Consider the following 10,251-nt stretch of genomic DNA (forward strand, 5'->3'; position numbering starts at 1 on the left):
ACTGAATAAGATGTGTTCTGTGTCCCCTTCCCTCTCTATCCTCTGAGTCCAGACCCCTGAGGTCTCCCAGCTTCCCCCATCTCTGAACAACTTCTGCACTGCTCACAGACACTCCCCCCAAGGCTTCCACTTATGCCCTGAAATGCCCACAGGCTGCATACAAGTTTACCTCTATCCCCCAGCCCTGGTGAGGGAGGGGAGCCCCTGATTACAGGCTTTTTGAAGAAGGTGCTGTCACTCAGCCCAGCCTAGCATGCCACACACGTACTTCCAACCCCAGTGCGTGCTCTCCAGGCCCTGTAGACGTAAGGGAGCCCTGCAGGGAGCCTAGATGCTTCCTTCTTTGATCTTTCCTTTGAACTGAACCCTTAGAAGCTTAGAACTCATAAAACATCTGGGCTGCCAGGGACCTTACTGTTCACCTGGCCCAACCCCCTCGATGTACATTATGCTTGGAAACCAAGGCCAGAGAGAAGGAGTGACTCACCCAAGGTCACACAGTAGGTGAGAATCCAGAGCTCCTAGATCCCAGCAGGGCTTGGACCACCAAACCCTGATCCTGATGGCCTCTTCCTCCTGGCCCCAGTGTTACCCAACCCTGGCATCTGGTCTGGAGCCCTTCACTCAATAAACCCTGACTGACAAATTTTAAGTCCTATCCTACCTCCCAACTGGATAGCTCACATTCTACTTAAGGGAGGATAATAAGAATCATAACAACCTCACACACTTAACTGAGAACCTACTATGTGCAGGCACTGAGCTAAAGCCCTGTATGGAAACTATCAGCTCACTTAATTTAATGTTCACAAAAGCTTGATGTGGATATAATTATTACAGATGAGGAAACTGAGGGCTATAGAGGTTAACAACTTACCCAAGGTCACACGTGGAAAATGCAACTGGGAAATCTGATTAGCTTTAACCTCTAGACCAAAGTGCCTCTCATATACATGAGACACACTCAGCAAAATGCAAGGAACACTTATTGAACAGCTACTATGTGCAGAACCCTGGGCTAGATATTATGGGGCTCATGAATCGAGCCCCACTGGAGAGGAGTGGGGGGATTTGCAGAAGATAATATGTACCGCTGGGGAGTTGAGAGAGGCTTCTTGGAAGAGGCATCTGAGAGAGGCTTTGAAGGATGTATAGGATTCCAACGGATAGTGATGGGAAGGAGGTGTCCCCGGAAGAATTGAGGAAGGGTCAGCATGAGTAAAAGCATGGAGGGCAGGTTACAAGCAGGGAGCAATGGAAGATCAGGCTTCTAAGTGGAAAAACTTTAATGGCAAGGTAAGGAGGTTTGGGGAGCCATCAAAGTCTTTGAGCAGAAGAGTAACCCAAGTTGCAGTTATTAAAAGATCTGCCCAGTGGCAGGATGGGTGCCTGGAGGAGCGCCTTGCTGGGATGCTATGAACCTGAGCCAGCGGCTTCCCCCTGACCTCAGTATTGATGGTGTAGCACAGCCGGGCACCAGAACTGAGTCCCTAGGGCATTTGCTGGAGCTCACAGCCTATGGAATTCAGTTCTCAGAGCCAGGTGGCCAAAGTTCTCTCAGTCTTGATGCTGCCCTCCCATGCTCTCTTCTGGGAATTTTTCCCATTTCCAGGATGGGTCAGATGAGGAACCTGGGATTTCAAGATTCCTCCTATCCCAGGGAGGGTCTGAGCTTGGACCTGAAAATAGGGCCCCACAGTTAGGGAAAGGGCAAGGGTTCTCTAAATTCCAACAGGAATTGATGTAGGACATGAGGGGAGGGGGCTCAGGGGCTCAGGTAGGGATTCCATAGGTACTTGGGAGTTAGTCCCATCATCTCCTGCCCAGACATGCTCCTGGTGGAGCCAGATGTCGAGCTGGAGGGGCAAAGGACTGGGGGAAGAGCCAGAACATGTACACTGAGAAGGGCATCTCTCTAGAGGCTGAGGGGCTTCCTGAGCCAAAGGGGACGCCAAAAATGTGGATCCCCAACATAGGGGCCCAGGAGTCCCAGCTCCCTGAAAATCTCCACACCTGAAGGGAAAATCTGAAGTACCTGGAATAGGCAGGGCAGTGGAAGGGAAAGATTTCCCGAAACACACTTTCACTTTCTGGAGAGTTAAACTGAGGGCTGCGGTGCTGTTCCCACTCACAAGGCAGAGCCTATCCCTGGAGAGGGAAAGGCAAGCCGGCAGGCTCAGAAGTCACCCTACCCCCACCCTGCTTGAGTTGGGAGAAAGGGGCTCGCACTTACCAGTGAAGGCTCCTCTCGCTCTTGGGGCTGGATCTGCAGTGATGCTCTCAGAGAGTGCTCCTTAAATAGGGCCCCCACCCCGCCCCAGCCAACTCCCACCCCTGCCCCATCCTGGCTCTTCTGAGAAAGGAGGAAGGTGTGGGAGGGCTGGGCACCCTGCCCAAAGAGCCCTTTCTGACCTCAAGCAAGAGGGGGGACACTTCTCCAGCACCCCCTCCCCCCCATCCTTCGAAGAATCCTCTTCCTCAACTCAGCCACTGACTGAGTTCCTCCCACCCGTTGAGACCAGCCAGCTGGCTTCTTTCTCTGCTCTTAATGTCTGAGAAATCTGCCCTTTATGCCTACTTCGAGCCTAATTTCTCTCTGAGGTTGGATGGTGAGGCGTCGGTGTGCACGGGGAAGCTTCAGCATAGGCTTCTAGCTTTTCCCCTCAGATGAGGAGACCCAGGCTCCCAAACACCAGCTGCAGAATTCCTTTGAGGGAATGGAGAGAGAGGAGCCATCACGGACCTCCTTTCACCCCGTGTGGCTTCAAGCAGCACTCAAAGGGCAAGTGGAGTCTATTCCTGTCTTGGGGAGGGAGAGACTAAGACCCAAGGGGATGGAAAATCAACGGCTTAAGGTCTGGCCAGCTGTGGAATGCCAAGCAGGAGAGTGTTCCCTGGAGCCCCTACCTTATAGTCTGTGTGTGTCCTTGTGTCTGTGGTGGTCCCTCTCCTTAGCCCACCCTCTCTCCTCTGACCCCAGAACCTGACCCCTGCTGCACAGAGTTGGGACCCTCCAGAGTTTGAGTTGGAAGTTGAGAGGCTCCCCCTAAGTGATCTTTCCCATCATCCTTCCCCAAAAGCTCTGGAAGTTCTTTCCGATGATGTTATCTAGCTACATCCAACTGGCATCCAAGAAACAGGCAGTCGGGGAGGAGGGAAAGGCGCAGTGTCAGCGATGGCTGCAGGGGTCTTGGGCCAGAACTAGGGACAGTTCTAGTGAGGAAACCTGAAATTTCCCGTAATGAGGGTGGTAGGGAGAGAAGAGTCATCGGTATTGTGCAATGGAGGGGGAGGAGGCTGGGGGGCTGGGTGAGGGGAGGAGTGGCCATATCCTTAGAGGGCTGGCAGAGGCTGGGGCCTGACTGAACTACCCATCACCCCCTTCCCAGGGGCCTGCCTGGCCAGAGTTCAAAGTGGCTGTTACCCCACCCCTCATTAACCCCAGCAGCGCCAGGCTGGCAGCACCAGTGTGTTTTTATGGGAGACGCGACGCCAAACGGGCTCCTTCCTTCCTCCCTCCCCTTTCCTGCCTCCTCTCCTCAGCAGCCAACATCTTGCTCTCTCTGAGGCCGGAGGACCCTGGTGGGGAGGTGGGAGCCTGCAGTGAGGGACAGGACTGGAGGAGGGAGCAGGGATCCCCTTTTTCTCCATATTTTGGCACTGCCTCAGTCCTTAGGGGAAAGGATGCAACTTTCTACCTTGGGCTGTGGGCTCCTAAGGGCAGGCACAGTCTCTGAGTCCCCAGCACCCTACAAGAGGACTAGCTCTGAAGAGGGATTCATCCCTGCTGATTGGAGATGAACTAGCTTATCCTTTAAGGGAATTCTTTTCCTCACAACCCACTGTGGGCTTCCCCTCAGGGTAGAACCAGGAAGTTGAGGTGGCAGGAACAGAAAAGAGGAAGCTGAGGCCTGCTGGGTCCTGGAGTTCAGCTGCCCTGTTTTAAATGAGAAGCCCCACCAACATGGGCATGAAGGCACTGGGGTAGGCATGGCCTGCAGGCCATCCAGGGTCTGGGCTCAGGTGCATCCTCACTCAGAGCACCTGCTGCCCTCCCTCCATCCAAACCAGGCTCCATGGTCCTGAGACTGAGGATGGAGTTAGAATTTCCCTGGATTGTGGTGAAACTGTGCCTTGTACCCACATGGTTAGGGAAACAAAATAACCAAGGTTTCTGAGCTTGCCTTGCAGAACAGCAGGAGGACCGCTGATACTAGAGGAACTTGCTGACAGCCTCCTGCCTGCCTAAGCCTCTTGCCCAAGCATTGAGAAGCTAAAATGACTGATTGTAAACTTTAAACTTCAAAGACCAAAACTCCACTGTGTGCAACACATAGAACAGATAGTCATGCCTGTGCAGAAGACTCAGAACTTCAGCGCCAAGGCCATGTGCTCCCCCTCCCCTACCTGAAACCCCAAATAAAAACCCTTGTCTGTAACTTTTCGGGGAGTTCAGGATTACAGCATTAGCTGCCTGTTCTCCCTGCTCAGCACTTTGCAGTAAAATTCCCACTTTCTTCCACTACACCCTGTGTCAGAGATTGGCTTGCTGCGCAATGGCTGAGTAAACTCACTTTAAGTTCGATATCAAATTTGGTGACCCAGATGGGACTGTGTTCAATGTGGACGTCTCACCTCTGGCACACCAGCCTCTGGCTAAAGGCCTCTCTTGGAGGCTGTCCTGCAGCTGCCTGAGCCCCTTGTCTCAGGGAGAACCCCAAGCAACTGGCTGCTGACCAGACATCGTTGGCCCACGGCACTTTTGCTTTTGGTGGTGGAAGAAGCAAGGTTGGGGATTTGGGAAGACATCTCTTGTAAGTAGCTGGCAGTTTTTGTTTTTGTCTTTGTGCCAACCTTTTCCAACAGGACCAGCCAGAAATAATGGGTACCTGGCAGCCCTCTGGGCTCCATTTGCTTTGGTTTGCAATGGACAATCCTTTTGTTGAGTTTCCTTGTTAACTGACTGGAATCTTATTTTTCCTTTCATTTGTTTGCCCGTTTCAGGGGTTTTGTTCAAGGTTACTGGAGTTTGTTCATGGAGGACCCCAATTTGTTGAAAAGACTAGAGATTTTTCACTCACAGAGGAACTCTTGGCCCCGTTTGTCTTGATATGTGTGCGTGTGAATGGTGCCACAATGGGAACTCAGATTCAGTTCCCCGTGGCAGCCGTCTAGGGTGTATATTGCAAAATTGAAATGTTTTCAATTATGAACCTATGAAGAGGGAAAAAAAAAGCCAGAAGGCAGAAATTACAATGAGAAATCTGACCAACCGTCATTTGGGGCAACAGTTAAGCCACTAAGGTTGATAAAATTATAAAGATTAAAATGTTTGAGCTAATATTTTATAAAGAGGTTATGTCAACTTTGCCTGAGTGTTTTTTGGGAATGGATGTTATCTCTAGCTGGGAATGCTTCCCCTTGTTAATGGAATCTTAATGGAAGCTATGATTAGAGGTATAAGAGTTGATAAAATAAAGATAAAACCTTGTAAAAAAAATTGGTATATTTAAGTGGGCTTTTTGTGAAATGATTGTATCTCTTTTGCCTGTTTGATAGATTATGTTGTGGGGATAAACATTGTGTCTCACTGGTGAAAGTTTCCCCTGCCTGATATTGTAAGAGCATATACATCCATCCTTCAGGCAATGTTGGTTAAACATGCTAAAGGAGATTTCACTTTAAAATGGCCATTCTGGGGAACCTTGTTTCAGATGAATCCACTTTGAGGGTCACCGTTAAGAGAGAGAGAATTCAAAACCTAAATGTGTTCTTTGATTAATATGAAGAAGCTTCTAAAAGACAAAATGACTTAAAACATCTCTTAAAAGGATCCTAACAGCAAAAAGAAAAGAAAAGAATCTTTTGTAAAGATCTTTGGCCATCTGAACAGGTTCATCTGCCAGAGGCACAGTTTGGATCCAACTGTTCTTTTGAGTTTTGTATCAGAGACATGGCTAAAATTTTGAAGATCTCTGTTTGTGTTTATCTGTATGTTTATATGTGTAAGTCTCTCTATGTATTTGTCTTTCTTGGATGGTATAATTTCTGTCTTTTTTTTTTGAGGAAGACTGGCCCAGAACTAACATCTGCTGCCAATTCTCGTCCTTTTGCTGAGGAAGACTGGCCCTGAGCTAACATCTGTGCCCATCTTCGTCTACTTTTTATATGTGGGACTCCTACCATAGCAAGTAGTGCCATGTCCTCACCTGGGATCTGAACCGGCGAACTTCGGGCCGCCAAAGGGGAACGTGCGAACTTAACTGCTGCGCCACCGGGCCAGCCCCTGGATGGTATAATTTCTGAAGGAGTTCTATTTAATTGGCTTGAAGTCAGCACTTATATAAATTTTTTCTAAATGTTATAGAAACTAGCCCAGAGGTCTTTCAAGTTAACATGATATAAAATGATCTTTGGCAAATAAGAGCTTGTTTAAGTTTGTTGGTTTAATTGAAATAAATGTGATTTCAGCGTTATCAACATTGGATATGATACAAACATGTTATCTCTATTACAAAATTTGTCAGCAAAAAATAATAACTTAGTATAATAGTTAATTTTGTTTGATGTCTCATGAGGTTTTTGTAGGCAACCTAAATATAATTGTTGAGAACAGGTAAACTAAATAGGTGCAAAAAGGATGAAAGTTTTTTGGGGAACTTTTTAACAATAATTATGTGTTATGATGTACATATTTAAAACATCTTAAAATGATGGCTAACTGCTCTAATGTCACATGAAGTTTCTGTGAGTAATCTAAACCTAACTGTTGGGAATAAATGACTTAGATAGATGAAAATGGGTAAAAGTTTTTGAGTGCAATAATTGTGTTTTATGGTCTGTGTACTTGAAAAACAGCTTCCAAAATCTTTTTGGCAACTTGAAACTTCAGAGTTTTGCTAAATTAAATAATAGAAATTTATTGAGTATCTAGGTCATTTCCATGTAATAAAAAATATTAGAAATTGATTACTAAGCATAGATTTGTCTGCCTTTGGTTTCTTATCTCAGAGAAACTGAAAGATGCTTAGATTTACTGATAAACATGTTTCATGTATGATGGGGAATTTTCTATGAGAAAGTACATATTTCCGTATACAAGGAAAGTAAAATGTATATTTTCATGAAAGAAGGTAAAAAGAATAGAGGTATTTTTCTTAGTTTTCTTAAGAAAGATAAATTTGTCCTAAAGTACTAGAAAAGAAAAAAAGGAAAGAAAACAGGGGACAAATGCTGAATGTAAAAAGCAAGTGACAGAAGATTTGTGGACATAAAACCCTGAGGAATTTTGTGCATGGTCAAGTTGGCTGAGATTTAAATGAATTCAATTAAATGAATGAGTTTCAATATCAAGCGTAAGCTGGTGAAAAATTAGCATTTGGCTTTCTCTCTTTTGAAAGGATGATCTTTCTGAACTTTTGGTCTGCTCTTGACAAAGAGGCTATAAAAGATTTCTCTTTATTTTTGAGTGAGTCTACCTAAAAGGCAAAAAAAAATCTATGTTTTGTTAAAATAACTTCTTATGTTCGAAAAGACTGAGGTCTCTTTATTAAGGTTTTAAAAAAAATTATTAATCTGTTTAAACTCTCTCTATTTGCCTTTGACATCTTCTGTTGTCACCTTGATTGAATGGATAAGTAAGCATTGTTTCCTATTTGACCAAGTGTTTTAAACCCTTTTGATATTTTTGACAAATTCTCCCAAGGTTCAAATCCTGGGTAACGTCTTTCTTTTGACTTAAAAAGGAACTTTGAGAATTTCCAATGGGCCCCGGGTCTTCTCAAAGAATGTCTTCTCTCTTTCTATAAAGAGAGATATTAAAATAATTAGACCTATTTGGTGTGTTAAATTACATGGGAAGCATTGTCATATAAATGATGATAAACCTTCCTGGCGTTATTTTGTGGGGGAAAATGTTATTAATATCAGTGTTTTTAAAAATTATACAACATTCCTAAAATTCTGACCTGTCTTGGTTATCAGTCATAATTCTGGTTGTTATCTCAAACTGTTATATGTCACAGAAATGGTCAAGTGTCTTTGTCAATTGCCATTTTTTAATGTTTCATTATTTGCAGACAGTTGTTGTTTTACTCTGATGTTTTTGCAGATGTGTTTCATCTTTAGAGAGATTCATGGAAAGGACTCTGACACTTGCTCTAGAATGCAGGTTTCTGATAAACTTGCAGATTATAAACTGAGCTGGATAAAAAATTACAGAACTCTCATGGAGAAACCAATGGCCTCGTAAAACTGCTAACAGAAGATCAGGATCAAGAATTAATTACAAGGGCCAGCCCCATGGCTGAGTGGTTGGGCTCATGCGCTCTGCTTTGGCAGCCCAGGGTTTCACCAGTTCAGATCCTGGGCATGGACCCGGCACCACTCATCAAGCCATGCTGAGGGGGCATCCCACATGCAGCAGCTAGAAGGACCCACAACTAAAATATACAGCTATGTACTGGGAGGATTTGGGGAGAAGAAGGAAAAATAAAAAATAAATTTAAAAAAGAATTTATTACATGAGACTGAATAAATTGATGAGTCATAATTTTTATGACTTTTTGTTTGAAATATGCTGATTTCTTAATGTTTTGTTTTTTCAGATTTAAGAAAATCTTTTTTTCTTTTCACTCTTTTTTTTTTTTTAAGATTTTATTTTTTCTTTTTCTCCCAAAAGCCCCCCAGTACATAGTTGTATATATTATTTAGTTGTGGGTCCTTCTAGTTGTGGCATGTGGGATGCCACCTCAGCATGGCTTGATGGGTGATGCCATGTCCATGCCCAGGATCCAAACCAGTGACACCCTGGGCCGCTGAAGCAGAGTGCGCAAACTTAACCACTTGGCCACAGGGCCGGCCCCTCTTTTCTCTTAAGGAACTATGCCTTATAGCAATTTGTAAGCAGAATTGAAGCATTTATCTCTTTCTCCCTACCTGATACTTTGAGAATTTAAAAACTCTTGATGAGTGAGTATTCTTATTTTTATGGTGATACAGGTATTTACGTAAGTTCAATAAGAATCTGTTCTCCTTATAGTAGGACACAAGTGGAAACACTGGTTATATTACCCCGACTTTGACTGGAATGTCATATTTGAAAAAAGTGTATAAACTCAGATATGACCATATAACTTTTGAGGAACAAAGGTTGTCTTTATGAAATAAAGCCACTTGGAAATATTGGCCTGGTACCTTGCGAACAGGATACCCAGGAACCTTACCAGGTGAGTAAAGAAGGTCACTTCCCTGGCAGGTGCAAGAACCTAAGGATGTTTGAAGGATCTCGAGAAGAGAGGAATTCACCCAAATCTGTAGGTGTTTCAGGCAGAATCTGATGACAAGTCCTTCGCTTGGCTTTCCTGGCCTCAAGAGGCCTTTAAAGTTCAATCTGAGATTCCTTACAAAATGTTCCATCAAAGCAGATTTAAAGGAGCCTCTATGATCAATTGCTGTTCCTGCTGTAGTTTTGTAAATGGTTTCAAGTTTACTGAAACTAGACTTATTTTGTGAACCAATCAGTCTTAATTTGACTATCTTCAGTAAAAATGAGGGTGATTTTAGAGAGAAAAATTGTGTTTCAATAGAAATTATAATACACATTTGTGGATATTAGATTCTGGTTCTGTTAATTGTATTTGAGATTTTAGTTTTCTATCTGCAAACTGAAGCTTGACAACTTGATGTAAACTTAAGAGAGAACACCATGCTAGCCCATATTTAGAAAATCTTCATGCCTGTTGCTGTATAAACCACTCAAAAAGTTTGCCTGAGCACCTGATGACATCATCAGAGACATTTCAAACTGCAGGGGATACTTCAACCCTGACATCTATAAATCTTGATGGGTCATCCCCTGGGCTCAGGAATTTATTTATAATTTGCTCCACCCATTAACCTTGTTTTCATTTTGTTTCTCTAGAAATGCTTCTTATTAAGTACCTGGTTACTTGCTTACAGAATATAGGCCTAGCTTTGGGAGACCCTTCCTATGTTCTAGAGATGATCCAAAAGAACCAGAGAGAACTCAAATTAAGGAACTAGACGCTGTCAGATGTTCCTCTGCATCATCTTTGTAGTGGAGACTGAATCCTATTAAAGTCCTGAAAACACAAGCACCCAGAAGATCAACTTCATCCCCACTGAATGGGACCATACAAGAAATGCCACAAGGGAACAGAAACCATGCCATAGAAGAACATCACAACCAGGATCACCCAAATCTTGGCTGGCTTCATACTCTAGACACTC

Source organism: Equus asinus, chromosome 2 (genome assembly GCF_041296235.1).
Source record: "Equus asinus isolate D_3611 breed Donkey chromosome 2, EquAss-T2T_v2, whole genome shotgun sequence".
NCBI lineage: Eukaryota > Metazoa > Chordata > Mammalia > Perissodactyla > Equidae > Equus > Equus asinus.